This window comes from Mustela nivalis (assembly GCF_964662115.1).
Source record: "Mustela nivalis genome assembly, chromosome: 18".
NCBI classification, from domain to species: domain Eukaryota; kingdom Metazoa; phylum Chordata; class Mammalia; order Carnivora; family Mustelidae; genus Mustela; species Mustela nivalis.
The window spans coordinates 61,223,713-61,242,431 of record NC_139037.1 but is presented as its reverse complement, the minus strand read 5'-3'; positions in this window follow the sequence as shown (position 1 = coordinate 61,242,431).

Here is an 18,719-nt window from a genome sequence, read left to right as displayed (position 1 = left end):
GCTCAGGACAGGCATGCTCTCTGCCCAGACTCCTTCCTCAGAGAGGACCACGCGACCTGCCCACCTCATCCCCTCCTGTCTCCTTAGAAGGCCCGGCTTCCGTCTCTGCACAGGGAGCCGGTGATACTTGTATTGCCACCGGCCGCTGTGCCTGCCAGGGCAGGCTCTCCTGCTTGGCAACCTTTTCCAGACCAGAAGGCCAACGGCGCCTGCTCTTCGCCCTGTGCAGCGTGCTGCACCTTCCACAGACATGCTCCTGGGGAGCGCAGTGAAAAACGTGTCTCTTTTCTTAAGGTTCTTTCCACAGGCACAAGCACGCTTCTCTCTCAGGCAGAGGGGATGCCCAGGCATAGAGGATTTCGCTCCATGCGGGTTTATTACACCGTGCTGAGGAGACCAGCTCAGGCAAGAGGAGAATCCCTCAGACCCGACTCTGATTTCGCAAAGAATGCTGTGCTTTCCCAGAGGGGATGCCAAGCCAAAGAGGCTTTCGCTCTATGCAGGATTCTCCCATAGTGCTGCGAATGCTAGTTAAGGAAGCAACAAATGCAGCCCACAGAACTGACTCTGATTTCCCAGCGACTACTATGCTTTTGCAGAGTTTTTCCAGCTTGGCACGAACCGCATTTCGCTGCTGCTTCCTCAGAAAGCCTTAGGGAGTTCGCTCTGTAGCGACAGGGAAGAAGAGCCTCGAGAGATTTGCTGCCTCTTGGGACTTGCTTTCCTGGGCTACAAGGTCACGCCGGGGGTTCACCTTGCTAAGTAGACACAGTCACAACCCTGCAGCAGCGTGTGTGTCTTAGCATGGCACTCTATGCCTATTTCCATCTCCTGGGGTACGTAAGGCTTTGCCTTCTGCTCTGGCGCTCAGGCAGACTCGGGGTCTAGGCCAGTGCCTTCACCACAGGAGAGAGGAGGCGACAGGATCACTGCACACGGCTCGTGCACTGGATGGGGAACTGTGGGGGTCTGTCTCCACTCTTTCCCCGGCACACCCCCTGTGCCCCACATCGCTGCCACATCTTGGTGTAAGAGGGCATCTGACTGCCCGTTTCTCCATGGGTTTGTAAATGCGCGTTCCGGGTGTAGCACGTGGTGGCAAGCCCAAGTCTGCCCTTGGGACAGGTGGCCACGGAGATGCTGTCCCCTTGGGACCAGAGGCACTGGACAGGCCTGGCTTCTGCCCAGACTCCTTCCTCAGAGTGGTTCACGCGCCCCTGCCATAGTCGTCCCCTCATGTCTCCTTAGCAGCCGGGGTTCCATCGCTCCGCACATGGAGCGGGTGACACTTGTCTTGCCACCGGCCTGCTGTTCGTGCCACGGCAGGCTATCCTGCTTCCCGAGCGTTTCCTGACCCCAAGGCCAAGGCTCCTTCTCTTCTCTGGGGGCGGCGTGCTGAGCCTTCCCCACTCTTGGCTTCTCTCTCAGGCAGAGGGGATGCTATGGCAAAGGGTATTTTGCTCCATGCGAGTATCTTCCACCGAGCTCCAGAGACTAGCTCAGGCATGCAGTAGCAGCATCCCACAGCCCAACCCTGATTTCCCAAAGAACGCAGTGCTTTCCCAGGGGAGATGCCCAGGCAATGAGGCTTTCGCTCTATGCGGGTTTCTCCCACACGAGACGGGGCTCAGGCAAGCACCAGCAGCCCGCAGAACATTTCTCAGCGAATGTTGTGCTTTCGCAGAGGCTTTGGCTTGGAGCGAACAGCACTTCGCTGCTGCTTCCTCAGCAAGCCTTCAGTTGCGTCAGGGAAGAAGAGCTGCGGGAGAGCTGGTGCCTCTTGGGCCTTGCTTTCCCGGGCTCCATGTTCGCGTCCTGCGTTCACCCTGCCAGGCCTAACTAAGCAGGCACAGCCACAACGCTGCAGGAGCGTGCGTAGCCTAGGATGGCACTCTATGCACACTACCAGCTCCCAGTGTAGGCATCGCTTGGCCTTTTACTCTGGCGCTCAGGCGGACTCGCGGACTAGGCCAGTGCTTTCCGCACAGGATAGGAGAGCTGACAGGATCCCTGCACACCGCCCATGCACTGAATAGGGAGCTTTGGGGACTGTCCCCATTCCTGCCTCTTAAACCCCGTGCCTCCTCCAAGCTTCCACATCCTGCAGGTAGACGGCATCTGACTCCCCATTATTTCAGGGAGCTGTTTCTGCGAGTTTAGGGTATGCGCCTGGTGGCTAGTGCATGTCTGCCCCAGGGACAGGTGGCCAAGGAGCTGCTGTCTCCTTAAGCCCAGAGGCTCAGGACAGGCATGCTCTCTGCGCAGACTGCTTCCTAAGAGAGGACCACGCGACCTGCCCACCTCATCCCCTCCTGTCTCCTTAGCAGGCCAGGCTTCCGTCTCTGCACAGGGAGCCGGTGACACTTGTATTGCCACCGGCCGCTGTGCCTGCCAGGGCCGGCTCTCCTGCTTGGTAACCTTTTCCAGACCAGAAGACAAACGGCTCCTGCTCTTCTCCCCGGGCAGCGTGCTGCACTTTCCACAGACATGCTCCTGGGGAGCGCAGTGAAAAACGTATCCCTTTCCTTAAGGCTCTATCCACAGGCGCAACCGCGCTTCTCTCTCAGGCAGAGGCATGCCCAGGCAAAGAGGTTTTCGCTCCATGCGGTTTTGTCACACCGTTCTGTGGAGGCCAGGTCAGCCAAACAGGAGCATACCACAGACCCGACTCTGATTTCCCAAAGAATGCTGTGCTTTCCCAGGGGGGTTGCCAGGGCAAAGAGGCTTTCGCTCTATGCGGGTTTCTCCCATCCTGCTACGAATACTAGGCTAAGGCAAGTAGCAACAGCAGACCACAGAACCGACTCTGATTTCCCAGCGACTGCTATGCTTTCGCAGAGGTTTTCAGCTTGGCAAGAACCGCACTTCCCTGCTGCTTCCTCAGAAAGACTTTGGGTGTTCACTCTGTCGCGGCAGGGTAGAATAGACGCCGGAGAGCTGGTGCCTCTTGGGTCTTGCTTTCCCGGGCTTCAAGATCACGCCCGGGGTTCACCTTGCTATGCCGAACTAAGCAGACACAGTCACAACCCTGCAGCAGCCTGCGTGTCTTGGCATGGCAATCTATGCCTATTACCTTCTCCTGGGGTTGGTAAGGCTTTGCCTTTTCTCTGGCGCTCAGGCAGACTCGGGCCAGTGCCTTCACCACAGGAGAGAGGAGGCGACAGGATCACTGCACACGGCCCGAGCACTGGATGGGGAACTGTGTAGTTCTGTCTCCACTCTTTCCCCGGCACCGCCTCTGCCACCCTCATCGCTGCCACATCTTGGTGGAAGACTGCATCTGACTGCCCGTTTCTCCATGGGTTTGTTTCTAAGCGTTCCGGGTATATCACCTGGTGGCAAGCCCAGGACTGCCCTTGGGACAGGTGGCCACGGAGATGCTGTCCCCTTGGGACCAGAGGCACAGGACAGGCCTACCTTCTGCCCAGACTCCTTGCTCAGAGTGGTTCACGAACCTCTGCCCTAGTCGTCCCCTCATGTCTCCTTAGCAGCCGGGGTTCCATCGCTCCGCACATGGAGCGGGTGACACTTGTATTGCCACCGGCCTGCTGTTAGTGCCACGGCAGGCTATCCTGCTTCCCGAGCGTTTCCTGACCCCAAGGCCAACGGCTCCTTCTCTTCTCCGCGGGCGGTGTGCGGCGCCTTCCCCACACTTGGATTCTCTCTCAGGCAGAGGGGATGCTAGGGCAAAGGGTATTTCGATCCATGCCGGTATCTTCCACCGAGCTGCGGAGACTAGCTCAGGCAAGCAACAGCAGCATCCCCGAACCCAACTCTCATTTCCCATGGAATGCTGTGCGTTCCCAGGGGAGATGCCCAGGAAAAGAGGCTTTCGCTGTATGCGGGTTTCTCCCACCGCGAGACTGGGCTCTGGCAAGCAGCAGCAGCCTGCAGAACATTTCGCAGTCTTTGGCTTGGATCGAACAGTACTTCACTGCTGCTTCCTAGTAAGGCTACCGTCGCGTCAGGGAAGAAGAACTACGGGAGAGCTGCTGCCTCTTGGGCCTTGCTTTCCAGGGCTCCATGTTCGCGTCCTGCGTTCACCCTGCCAGGCCGAACTAAGCAGACACAGCCACCACCCTGCTGTAGCTTGCGTAGCCTAGGATGGCACTCTATGCACACCAGCATCTCCCAGTGTAGGCATCGCTTGGCCTTTTACTCTGGCGCTCCGGCGGACTCGCGGACTTGGCCAGTGCTTTCCCCACAGGAAAGGAGAGGTGACAGGTCCAGCAAACCGCCCGTGCGCTGAATAGGTAGCTTTGGGGACTGTCCCCACTCCTTCCCCTTAAACCCCTTGCCTCCTCCAAGCTTCCACATCCTGCAGGAAGATGGCATCTGACTCCCCGTTATTTCAGGGAGCTTTTTTGCGAGTTCAGGGTAGGCGCCTGGTGGCTAACGCATGTCTGCCCCAGGGACAGGTGGCCAAGGAGCTGCTGTCACCTTAAGCCCAGAGGCTCAGGACAGGCGTGCTCTCTGCCAAGACTCCTTCCTAAGAGAGGACCACGCGTTCTGCCGACCTCATCCCCTCCTGTCTCCTTAGCTGGCCAGACTTCCTTCTCTGCACAGGGAGCTAGTGACACTTGTATTGTCACCGGCCGCTGTGCCTGCCTGGACGGCTCTCCTGCTTGGCAACCTTTTCCAGACCAGAAGGCCAAGGGCTCCTGCTCTTCTCACTGGGCAGCTTGCTGCACCTTTCACAGACATGCTCCTGGGGTGCGCAGTGAAAGACATTTCCCTTTCCTTAAGGCTCTTTCCACAGGCGCAAGCTCGCTTCTCTCTCAGGCAGAGAGATGCACAGGCAAAGAAGATTTCGATCCATGCGGGTTTATTACACCGTGCTGAGGAGACCAGCTCAGGCAACAGGAGAATCCCTCAGACCCGAATCTGGTTTTGCAAAAAATGCTGTGCTTTCCCAGAGGGGATGCCAGGGCAAAGAGGATTTCTCTCTATGCAGTATGCTACCATAGTGCTGCGAATACTAGACTAAGGCAAGAAACAAAAGCAGCCCACAGAACCGACTCTGATTTCCCAGCGACTCCTATGCTTTCGCAGAGGTTTTCCGCTTGGCAGGTACCGCACTCGCTGCTGTTTCCTCAGAAAGGCTTTGGCTGTTCACTCTGTCGCGGCAGGGAAGAAGAGAGGCGGGAGAGCTGGTGCCTCTTGGGACTTGCTTTCCCGGGCTTCAAGATCACGCCCGGGGTTCACCTTGCTATGCCGAACTAAGCAGACACAGTCACAACCCTGCAGCAGCGTGCGTGTCTTGGCATGGCACTCTATGCCTATTACCATCTCCTGGGGTAGGTAAGGCTTTGCCTTTTCTCTGGCGCTCAGGCAGACTCGGGGTCTAGGCCAGTGCCTTCACCACAGGAGAGAGGAGGCGACAGGATCACTGCACACGGCCCGTGCACTGGGACGGCAACTGTGGGGGACTGTCTCCACTCCTTTCCCGGCACACGCACTGCCACCCACATCGCTGCCACATCTTGGTGGAAGACGGCATCTGACTGCCCGTTTCTCCGTGGGGTTGTTTCAATGAGTTCCGGGTATGGCACCTCGTGGCAAGCCCAAGTCTGCCCTTGGGACAGGTGGCCAAGGAGATGCTCTCCCCTTGGGACCAGAGGCACAAGGCAGGCCTGCCTCCTTCCCCAGAGTGGAGCACGCAACCCAGCCCTAGTCGTCCCCACACGTCTCCTTAGCAACCAGGCTTCCATCGCCTCCGCACATAGAGCGGGTGACACTTGTCTTGCCACCGGCCTGCTGTTCGTGCCACGGCAGCATATCCTGCGTCCCGAGCGTTTCCCGACCCCAAGTCCAAAGGCTCCTTCTCTTCTCCGAAAGCGGTGTGCGACGCCTTTCTCACACTTGGCTTCTCTCAGGCAGAGGGGATTCTAGGGTAAAGGGTATTTCGCTCCATGCGGGTATCATCCACCGAGCTGCGGAGACTAGCTCATGCAAGCAGCAGCAGCATCCCCAAACCCAACTCTCATTTCCCATGGAACGCTGTGCTTTCCCAGGGGAGATGCCCAGGCAAAGAGGCTTTCGTTGTATGCGGGTTTCTCCCACCGCGAGACTGGGCTCAGGCAAGCAGCAGCAGCCCACAGAACATTTCTCAGCGAATGCTGTGCTTTCGCAGAGGCTGTGGCTTGGAGCGAACAGCACTTCACTGCTGCTTTTTCAGCAAGGCTTCAATCCCGTCAGGAGTAGACATTTTTATATTCAGTGCTTGTGCTTTTGTAGCTAAAGTTATTTCCAAATTCAAGGTCATTTAAATTTTTTCTATATTACCTTCTACATGTTTCATGTTTAGGTTTATAATCCAATCTGAGTTAATTTTTGTGAAGAGTGTATGATATCTGCATGGATTTATTTTATTTTTATTTTATATTTTTACATTTAGCTTCACCATTACTCCAGGACCATTTGTTTGAAAGATTGTATTTTGCTTTCTTGTATTGCTTTTGCTTTTATATTAAATATAAAATAGAATTGATAATATATATTCAGTTCCTTTAATCTAGTCTTTCTGTGGTATTACAATATCTTTCTTACAATTATCGTTATGGTAAACTTTTTAAAAAAGATTTTATTTATTTATTTGACAGAGAGAGAGATCACAAATAGGCAGAGAGACAGACAGAGAGTGAGATGAGGAGAAGCAGGATCCCTGCTGAGCAGAGAGCCCTATGCGGGACACGATCAGAGGACCCTGGGATCATGACCTGAGCCGAAGGTAGAGGCTTAACCCACTGAGCAACCCAGGCGCCCATCGTTATGGTAAACTTTGAGGGCAGTCCTCAGTCTTTGTTCTCCTTCAACACTATGTTGAATATTGTGAGTCTTTGCCTCTCCATATAAACTTTAAAATAAGTTTGTTAATATTAAAAAAAAAGAACTTGCTGGACTGCATTATTTGAATAGATAACCTTGGTAACCAGTGACCTCTTGAGCTTAGCAGGAGATAGACCATGGACATCAGTTGTCACAGTAGTGCCTCTGGCAGAACCTATTGCAAATCCCTAGGCAAAATGAGACCTCAAGGATCTGAGAGATGTCTAAGAAGTACTTGATACATCCCTTGGGTATGTTTTATTGAAGTGTCCACCTGTCTGAAAGCTGGGGAATCTAGATAAGGGAGGGAAAATTAGTTATGATAAAACATATCAACAAACATCAATAAATTTTGTAAAACTAATTGTCATGCCTCATATACAATATGACCAACAGAGGGACCATCAAAAGGAAAGCATCCGTTATGTTTATTGTGAAATTTTTTATTCAAAATAAAGCAATGAGAGGGGAAGACACAATGAGAAAATTACCATTTTTTAAATGGTAAACTTCTTACAAAATGGAATAGGTTTTATATTTTAAGTAGTATATTGGAAAGTAAAACATTGGGCGCCTGGGTGGCTCAGTGGTTTGGGCTGCTGCCTTCGGCTCGGGTCATGATCTCAGGGTCCTGGTATCAAGCCCTGCATTGGGCTCTCTGCTCAGCAGGGAGCCTGCTTCCTCCTCTCTCTCTGCCTGACTCTGCCTACTTGTGATCTCTGTCAAAAAAATAAATAAAATCTTTTATAACAAAAATTTTAAAAAATTACTTGTCATGTCTGGAATCAGGAGCATATGGAAAAAAATAATATCTGAGGACAATACTTCTGCCATGTTTTGTGCCTTCTTAATATTTTTAAACAGTCAGGCAACTTTTAGCTTTATTGAATTACCTGCTAAGATACCAGCAGTGCCTTTTGGAGCCCTGTGAATATAAAAATTAATTGCAAATATTCAAAATGTTTACTATGTTGTCACTATTTAGGCCCACCACCAAGCATGTTTCAGAAGTAAGCATAACTGTTACTCTTCCATAAGGCAAAAGGGCATATTTTCAGGAGTTCCATCTGCTGTACCAGGAGGTGAATCAAGTAATGATTTTTGTCTATAAAATAATTCACTTTTCAATCTAACATTCCTCATTCCACATTATAATAATGAAAACTAGGAGGAGACTAAAACAAACAAACAACTACAACTACAACAACCAGCTTTTCCTTCAGTGGAAAAGTAAATAGAACCTTATGAGTAGCCTGAAATTTATTTTTAAATATTTTTAAGATAAACGTTTTTGTTAGAAAACCATATATTTTATATTACTAAGAAATAAAAGGCAAAGTTTTATTAACTTCTAAAAAGTCTAGTTACTTTTATTTATCTATTAACTCATCTCTTTATGAAGTAGAACATGATCACACCTATTGTATCTACCCAAGTTTGTATGCTTTGGTTATTTTATGTTTGCTATTTCCTTGCTTAATTTTTACTATATTTGATATATAATAGTATCTTTAAGTCCATCTACGGTTTCACAGAATTTGTTTGAACTATACAAAAATGTACCATACTTTTGCACTGTCCTTGTTTTACTTCTCTATTAACTTTCCAAGATTTATTCACTTTAGAGTGTGTAGCTATCATTTATTTTTATTTGTTTATAATGCTATGTTTACAAATCTGTATTTATCTGTACTTTTAAAAATATCTTAATTATATACCATTTCTCATCTCACGTAACACTCATGTTACTTCTACACTTATCAGATATTATGTAACTGAAAGCCACAACTCAGCAACAATATATCACCATTTTTCAAAATTAAATGGCTTACCAGAATTCTTTAATTCTATTCTTTATTTGTATTAGATGACCCTTTATTCTGGTATTTGGCATTGTTCATATGGAGGAAAGCTTATAAGTTGATATTCCATAAATAGAAGGATTTATTATGATTGATGCATTATTTTCATTTAGAATGCATAGAATATGGTTGATTTAATATTTCTTTCTTACTCTCTGCCTGGTACATAATGCTATCTATGTAATAGCGACTAAAATATTAAGTTAATTACCTAGACTTTAAACTTCATATGAATAGGAATAACATACAGAACTCTTCTCAGATTGGGACACCTGGTGGCTCAGTCAGTTAAACACCTGAGCCTTTAGCTCAGGTCATGATCTTAGGGTCCTGGGACCCAGTTCTGCAACAGATTCCCTGCTTAGCCGGGAGTTTGCTTCTCCCTCACCCTGCTGCTCCCCCTGCTTGTGCTCTCTCTCACTCTCTCTCTTACAAATAAATAAAATTAAAAAAATAAATTCTTCTCAGATAGCTAATATAGAATATCGTCTTTGTATTCATTAAAGGGAAAGTGCCATATAATAATGAAATCCAGACTACTTCAAATTCACTTTTTAACCAGTAAGAAAGTACTGGAAACAAGCCAAAAATGTCTTGAATGAATTAAAGAAATAGATTGATTTTCAATACCTTAATGTTTCTAAAATAAATTGCAAGCTTTTTATACTAGATATCAGTGTAAATATTCATTATACAAGGATATTCTAAAAATAAACCTGAGAAAACTACTTGACATATATGATGACAAAAACGAGTTTGACAAAAGTCAGTTTGGGTAAAACTTACAACACCTACCACCTGAAACTCCTGTTCTATAATTTAATTATTTTAATTTACAAAAATACAAAAATAATATACCAGAGTATATTACCTTTGAAGGTATGCTCTGGTTGTGCACTGTTTACTATTGAAAGGGGAATCAAATATGTGATGCTTATGGTGTGACTATATTAAAATTCAACAAGTTCAGAAGCATACGAGGAATAAGGACAAAAGATGACCCTTACTTATCCTAAAGATAGACAATGGTATATATGTGCTAGTTGGGGAGAGAATCCAGTCAGTAGATGGAGGATGTGGTAGTGGAAAAAAAAAAGACACAACGTTTTGGTTGAACGTTTAGCACTATATTTAACATAGTGAAATTGTGTGTTAATAGCCTTGAATAAAATCCAAAAAATATTTTCAATTCATTGAAGATTATTTAGGAAAAACTTGAAAAATACAACTTGATAAGGATTCCAATAAAAGATTCATAAGCAATACAAGTTTCAGAATTTTTAGTATATTTTCCCTAAAAAGCCATTTGATTTAAATTAAAAAGAATTCTATTTACCTGCCACTTAAATAAGAGGAAATTATTTGGTTTTGTAATAAGTCAATAAAATAAATTAACATATCTTTAGAAAACAGATATGCACACTAAGTTAAAAATAATAGTGCTTAAGCTGTTCAGCAAACATTTGTAAAATTCCTAGCCATCAGCTAGCTCTGGAGTTCTGCTAGGTGAGTAAGGCCATGTATGTTACTGCTCAGAGTACTGACGCAAAGCAATTGTCCCATTCGCATCCATTTTTTTGCCATTGATATGTCATGCTATGTTGTTTAGAGATACATAGATGGCCCTACATGAAGGCCTTTTTGTGTGTGTATATGGGTGACTGTGATTTAACTTTCAAATCAGATGGCTCCTGATTTACAATGATTCAACTTATGATATATTTGGCAATGATGTGAAAGTGAAAGTGATTCAGTCGAAACTCTACTTTGAAATTTGAATTTGGGTCTTTATAAAAAGGGCCAGTGACATGTGGTATGGTGCCGTCTTGTGATGCTGGCAGGGGCAGTGAGCCACAGCTCCCAGTCAGCTAGAAGATTACAGGGGTGAACACCTGATATTCTTACAACCATTCTATATATAACCATTCTTCTTTTTTTTAGTGTAATATTTAATAAATTGCAAGTGATATTTGATACATTGTTATAAAATAGGCTTTGCTTAAGATGATTTTGCCCAAATGCAGGCAAATGTAAGTGTTCTGAGTATGTTTAAATAAGCTTAAGGTAAGCTATGATATTTGATAGTTTAGGGGTATTAAATGCATTTTCAATATTTTATGTGTTTCTCTGTACATAGCCCCCTTGTAAGCTGAGGAACATCTCTATATGTATATGTAGCCTTGGTATGGCTTACATATTATTGGCATGAAACATCTAGAACAGTACGTGTGCCATATAATTGTCTACAACATCAAACAAGTTCCATGAAAACTTGTGCCAAAGGGGTTATGTCTTTAAGGATTTTTATTTCAGAAGGGTTCTCTCAAACGTAAGATTTTTCAGAAGTTAAGTGAAAATCTGACCAAACTAAACATTTTTTTCATATTCCCTAATGAGCAAAGATAGCTAAAATCTATCTGCCATTTTCAACACTGTACTCAACGTCTGTAATTCTAACTTAAGAACAGATTATTTATATCAAAACCACATGTTGGCCTAATCTTACACAATATTCATAAATCTCACTCAGAGCCTTGGACACTTTTTTTTGTTGAGTCTATATGGTACTACGGATATTCATCTTTTTTGACCTCATAGCTTCATGTATGTCTATACTTTTGAAAATACATGCATCATAGTTCCATTGTAAAATGTCTGGGTTATAAAATGTGCTATGCTATCAAAATGGTAAAAGAACATACAAATGACCTGATGTAATGAACTTGACCAGATTGCCAGATATCACATTTCATACCAGAAAGATTCAGTGGTAAGTTTTAAAATGGCCAGCTATACTTCCACAGAATTGTAACTCATTTAACTTCTTTCTTTGTGTACAGTATTATACATTAGTCAGTATTAGAGTAAATAAGTACTTTGGACAGATGTAAATATGCTGTAATAAAAAATGTTTTTCTTCTTTCTTTTAGTCCTTTTTACTTGTAAGACTAGCCACAAATACCATGCCTCCCCCAAAATAATTTGCAATCCAAATTTATCTCTAAATGAATTTATTACACAGAAAAAAAATATATACATACACTTACAGTAGACATGTTCAAAAATAGTTACACAACAGCAGGGCTCTAAATGTAAGCGGTATAGTTGTTTTGTTTTTTTATTTAAAAAAAAAGAGGTTATGTGAAATATTGGAATTTTATTTCCAGGCCTAGTATTTCAAGACAGTTAACTACTCTTACATTGTCAACAGCCTCTTGTTGGCAGTATGATTTTATTGGCTCCATGGAATAACAGCAGGAATTTACTATTGCTTCCTTCTTTTATGACACACACAGAAAAAAAAATGTGAAACATTTGCTCAAGACCAACCAGAATCATTTTAACCTATCAAAATTGATGGGAGGCCTTCACTGCCAAAGTCACTGCTGGGTTTTCACAATTCATTGCAGACAATCTGCTACTCCCATTATGATAAAGGAGAGAAGAGTCATAATCAGGGAAGAAAGCTAGATTAATACTTGTAATTATCATTGAATTATTTAGCCTGCTCAAGGTTTATTATTATTAGTGTCATTTGATATTTTTCTCTCATTTTATTAAACACAACTGTGAGCAATTACCCTACCTAATATTTCTCTGTATTGGCTGACTAGCTAGCAAACATTTATGAAAATATCCGGTAGCTACACATATAAAATGCTGCATTATGATGCTGTTGGATCAGAACATACCACTACCTGATCCTGTAGCTCTTTGAGAATTTGCAAATCAATTAATTCTATGTTTATTGCATTCTTCCCATACAATTAGAAAATTTATAATAGAGTCCATGAACATTATTAGTTTTACCATTTTAAACCAGCAATCACACTTTGATTTTTACAACAAAAGCAGAAATATAAACACACACATTTGGATCAGTTTTCTGTTAGTCTGTCTGGACTTCAAAATCCTATTCCTCAAGATAATGCACACCAAAGTTCTGGATTAAACAAGAAGTTAGATGGCACCTGAACACTTGGTTTAATATTCTCCAAAGGACTATGCAACTTATTTCTTACATTATGACATTGTTTTACAAAGATCCACACTTTTATAATGTTAGTATTTTTAATAATCAATAAAGTCAATTAATCATGATTAAAAATCAAACATAAAATTTTCTACTTTTTGCTTTTGCCCCCTCCATTTAGAATTTATTTATAGCCTGATAATTCAAAGGTCCCTAGGTTTATGAAAATCTGGACAGAAATAGCTCTAAGATCGCATTCAGAACTTGATATTAATCTAAGTCTTTTGGCTCCATTTATCCTGAGAGCAAAGAGTAGGACAAAGGATTTGAGTACTGTTAGTTTATCTGGGAGATTATCCAAGGGAGAAAAGAATGGGAAAGTGATACAGTGAAGAAGCAACTTTGTCAAAGAGGTACATTGTTGATATAATTGTTGTGGATAGAAAATGAAGGCTTGCTTTTACTGAAAGGTCCTGAGAAACTTCTTTAAGTTGTCCTCATGAAGACCTGAAAACTGACAATTTTATCTATGGTTCTTATTTCCACTTCACTGAGAGCTGTCCTCAGAGGACATTAACTCTCCTCCTACACTTTTGGGTTGTGTTGGAGACATTCTAAAATGAAAGAGAGAACATGAGATGCTATCAGTGTTAAGTAACTGCAATTTCCCATGGAACTATCCACCACAGGTTTGGCTATAATCAGGTGTTGGGCCTTGATATCAGAGGGATTTGAGGCAGTATCATTTTAGGATAATCATTATATCTGAAATTTCCAAAAACTTCAACTGATGAAACTTTGATTATAAATCTATAAATATATCAATAAATCTACAGTATTCAAATTATTTTCATAGAAATACACAGACAAAGCATCAATTGATTAATATTTAAATGTTACAAAATACTGAACTGAAAGAATTTGGTCATATAACAACGTGTAAGAAGTAGAACTTAGGTTTAGGTAAGAACTCAGTATGCATTTGAGACACAGTTAAGAAATGGAATGGGTGGCTCAGTGGGTTTAGCCACTGTCTTTGGCTCAGGTCATGATCCCCGGGTCCTGGGACCAAGCCCCAAATCGGGCTCTCTGCTCAGCAGGGAGCCTGCTTCCTCCTCTCTCTCTGCCTGCCTCTCTGCCTGCTTGTCAACTCTCTCTGTCAAATAAATAAATAAAATCTTAAAAAAAAGTAATTGAATGGATGTCTGACTATCTTATAGGTTTGCTAAAAATCAGTGACTTTGTGTTCACGTGTGGCTATGCAGGAATTTTTAACTTTCTCTAAGAAGTTATTTGATTTGATTATATAATGGCAGTAAAGGATGGGGAAAAGCAAAGTACAAACCCCATAAAGACAAAGACACTGAGTATGAGAAAAGAGTAATAGATAAGAAGAATCAATGCATTTGAGGAAAATGGGAATGGAAATACACAATGATTGTTGACTTTTTTAGATGGAGAAAACAAAACTAGCTTGCAAGAAGGAAATAACAGAAGACATGTTGTGATGTGAGACACAATCCTGGAGAAGGCAGTAACGTGGAACAAAGGAGTAGGGAGAGCATTTCAGGTAATTTGGATAGGAAGGAGTTTGGAGATAGTTGCTTGATAAATTTTATATGGCCCACTTAAATGCACAGATTTCTCTTCTTTAATTTATATGGAGAACAGGGTGTCCTTTCTCTTCCCTTTCAGAGCACCAGAGGTGTACTCTTTCAGACTGAAAACCTGAAAAGCTCAGGACTCAGTTGCTTAAGCACAGCTGAGAGGACATATTTCAATTAAGATTTACATTTTGCTGTATGTAGTAGACTTTCAAAAGTGGTTAAACCATATTTTTTCATTTAACAAGAAGACTACAGAGAGTGTTTTCTGGTGTTGGTTCATAGTGTCCATCCCTCTGAACAGATATTTCTCTCAACGTCCGGGGCAAGAAATCAATTGTTACATATGTATTCACTAAAAAAGCAGCTGGAAGATGCTGAACACTGTGGCCCATGAGATCAAGGCACCAGCACACTCTTGTGAGTGGTGAGCTCCCAAGGCTGGAGGAAAATTCTAGAATAAAGTGCTTATTAGAGAGCCATACCTTTTCTCCTGTTTCCTTACCTCTCTGCACTATCCTATTGTATCCACAGTATTGAAAATGCTTTCAGCAACACACCACACTGAATCAACCCAAATTATGTGATTCTCTTGGTGGAAAACCAAACACTGTGTAAAAACTGTGGTTTTCTAGTTTATGCTTCTGGATTGGAAATAATTCAGAATAAGCTGATAGAAGTAGCCAAGAGAGATTTAATCTTCTGTTTGGAAAAGGGCTTCTATATAAGTGAGTAGAGGAACCTTTAAGAATTATTCATGTTTAGGGGCACCTGGGTGGCTCAGCGGGTTAAGCCTCTGCCTTTAGCTCAGGTCATGATCTCAGGGTCCTGGGATCGAGTCCCGCATCGGGCTCACTGCTGGCCATGGAGCCTGATACCTCCTCTCTCTGCCTTCCTCTCTGCCTACTTCTGATCTATCTCTCTCAAAGGAATAGATAAAATCTTAAAAAAAAGAATTATTCCTGTTTAGGGGCACCTGGGTGGCTCAGCGGTTTAAGCCTCTGCCTTTAGCTCAGGTCATGATCTCAGGGTCCTGGGATCAAGCCCCACATCAGGTTCTCTGCACAGCGGGGAACCTTTTTCCCCCTCCCTCTTTCTGCCTGTCTCTGCCTCCTTTGATCTCTGTCAAATAAATAAATAAAGATTTTTTTAAAAAATAATTATTCATGTTTACATATATGCACCAGAATGCTATGTCCCTTGTCAAATAGGCTTCAAATCAACAAAAATGATAATAATTTACTTAATAAGTTTTTTAATTCCTCTGTTAACATTTTGGAATACATTATTTTAATGCACATCTGCAAATTTTTAATCACTTCATGTGAGACAAGGAATGCTTAAAAAGGCAACCAGGGGCACCGTGGTGGCTCAGTGGGTTAAGCCTCTGCCTTTGGCTCAGGTCATAATTTCAGGGTCCTGGGATCGAGCCTTGCATCAGCCTCTCTGCTCAGCCGGGAGCCTGCATCTCTCTCTCTCTTTCTGCCTGCCTCTCTGCCTGCTTGTGATCTCTCTCTGTGTCATATAAATAAATACAATCTTTAAAAAAAAAGGCAACCAAAAAACATTTACAGTTTTGGACAGGAGTTTCCCTTACGTTTGGATAAGGATGCAAATTCAACTTCATAATAAATTACACTGCATCATAAAGATTAAATGCACTTGGGATTGATTGTGTTCTCTCCTCCCTCCACCCTATTGTACACACAGCTGCCTGACTAATCTTCCAAAAACACACATTTTCATGTGCCGCTTTTTAAAACTAGCTTCCTGGCTTCCTGTTGCCTGAAAAAATAGTCTCAAATGCTTTTGTCTGGCATTCAGGGCTCTCTAGGATGGGCACTCTGGCCAACACATCACTGCTCGTTTGTTCCACCACACACAAGTGGATCTCGGGCTAGTTATTCAGAGACCCACCTCCTCACCGACCCAGCAAAGGTCTCGTGCATCTACTAAACTCGCGGCTCAACCAGTGATGTTCTCAAAGGCCATTAGTGGGTGACATGCCACTGCTAGAGTCAGGAGCCAGTGTGAAGTTGCCGCTGCCTAAGTGCATGGACTGAAAGCGGGAACGTTGATTCTCCAGGAGAACTCTGGGGCATTGTTATGAGAAGGCAGACGGCAAAACCACCCAGGTCCCCTATGACTGCTTTAACACACTCTGGACAAAATTTAAGGAGACAAGTGAACGTATTAACTCCCACTTAGGCTGTAGAAGGCAAATGCAATGGAGGGAAGGCATTATCTTCTTCTGGAACAAACCACTTAACTCCAGCTACTTTTATAAATAGATCAGACCCTGTCCAGGAACCCACTTAGCTGGGTTCATTTGTATACAATGTCCATACCCTCAGGAATATTAACATTTCATCTCAGATTGCATTAATTTAAATAAAACTTAAAAAATGGTGTGAAATGAACAAAAACACCATATTCTGTGATGAATCAAATGAAATACATTTTCAGTCGCTGTTTTCCCCATTTAAAGATAAAATTTCTGATAACTGTCATTATTTGTGAAAAGACACAAGACCAAGTTTGTGTGTATGTGTGTTTGGGGTTTTGGTTTTTGGTTTTTTTCTTCCCCTTAAGGCTATAGCCATATTGTCACTAATAAAGATCTCAAATTTGCCTGGAAGCTTTCATGGCAAATTGTCAGTCTGAGGGTAGTCACCATGCAGCCAAATGGCTTTAAGCATCATCAGTGCCTTTCTTCCACACACCTTCTCTTCCTGGTTTAAACATTAGTTACCCTGGTTCTACACTGACACAGTATTTGTATCTCCTTTCTGTCCATAACTCCTAAAAGTTAGGGACCTCTCACTTTGGTTTCCCCAGAGCATGACATTTTATTTGGTGCTTGGGGGGGCAATGGGCAGTTCAAGAAGTATGTTAATACTATCACTCAATGTATTGATCCATGCTATGCACCAACAGTGTAGTAAATATGGTTCATTTCTTGTAACAAAGGCAGTAGGAACTTCTCCCAAGGGACGGAATTCCAAGGACAGAATGAAGGCAGGAAGGGAGCTGGTCTATTTGAACCTACTTTGTGAGAGACACTGGTTTAGGTATTTTTATGTATACATTATACCACTGAACTGTCACAATCCTGCAAATTCTTACATGCTTGGGTTTCTATGTAGCAAGTTTAGCAAGCCACCCAAATTCACAGTGACAGGCCCGTGAGTCAAATCCAGCATGCTTGACTCCATGATTGTCAAGTCCATTAGCCCCATATATCATGAATTTGAGATTCATGAGTGTGTAGGTGCTATCAGGAAATGTCAAAATTGCCCATTTCAGGGACACATGGATGGCTCAGTTGGTTAATTGTCTACCTCCATCTCAGGTCATAATCCCAGCATCCTGGGATCGAGTCCCCCATCAGGCTTCTTGCTTACCAGGAGCCTGCTTCCCACTCTGCCTGCCTCTCCCTCTGCTTGTGCTATCTCTCTGACAAATGAATAAATTAAATCTTTTGTAAATATCTTGTTAAAAAGGCCCATTTTAAAGAATGTTTTAAAACATTGTTTGGACAGCAATAGAAGCAAAAGCAGAACGACATAATGTAATGACAGATAGTTTATGTGAGAGCCCTTTGGGTACTCTGGTGGATGAATGTTTTTAAATTAGTTATTCGTGGACATGGGAAGATAGAGAGGAGAAGGGAGGTGGGAGAAATTGGAAGGGGAGCTGAACCATGAGAGACTATGGACTCTGAAAAACAATCTGAGGGTTTCACATTGTCATTAGCAATTGTTTATCTGTGAAGTAGAGTACATAAAGAGTGATGAAAACTCACAAATGCAACATTAAAAAAATGCCATCTATGGGCTTTTAAAAAATGGAACAAAATTTGCTTGGCTTTTTAAGCTTTGTGGGGAATGAAGGGACAGAATTTAAATTCAGCTTTATAAAAGATTGGATAATATGTTTCTACAAAGAAGGCTCCTCTGAGTAATATAGAAATAAACATGGTAGCAGAAAGTGGAAAAAAGGTTACATCTCTTGTGAGCTCACGTTCTCTGAAACCCTGTCACTTAGTGGAGACAGTAACTGTTCGATGAATAGCAAATGGTAGTCTTTCAGATTCCCGGGATTTTCACTAAGAATCGTGAATGGATTTTTTAAAAAATATGTAAAGAAGGTCTAGTGCAAGTACCTGCAAATAACGGACATTTTGGAGAGAATATTTTAATCAGCAGAGAAGGTCAAAATGACAAAGTTCCACGATCAGAGTAAACATATGGGATTAAAAATAAAAAATAAAAAAAAAAAAGATTTTTTTGAAAGGACTTTTTTTTTAAAGGAGTTTAAACAAATGTCCTTTTTAAGAGACAGTTGGCTGTTTAAACCAAAAGTACAACTCATTGAGAGAATCGCCGCATTATTTATTGGGGTAGAAAGGACCTGGAATGTAGAAAGACCCATTCTGCAGAGGAAAAAATA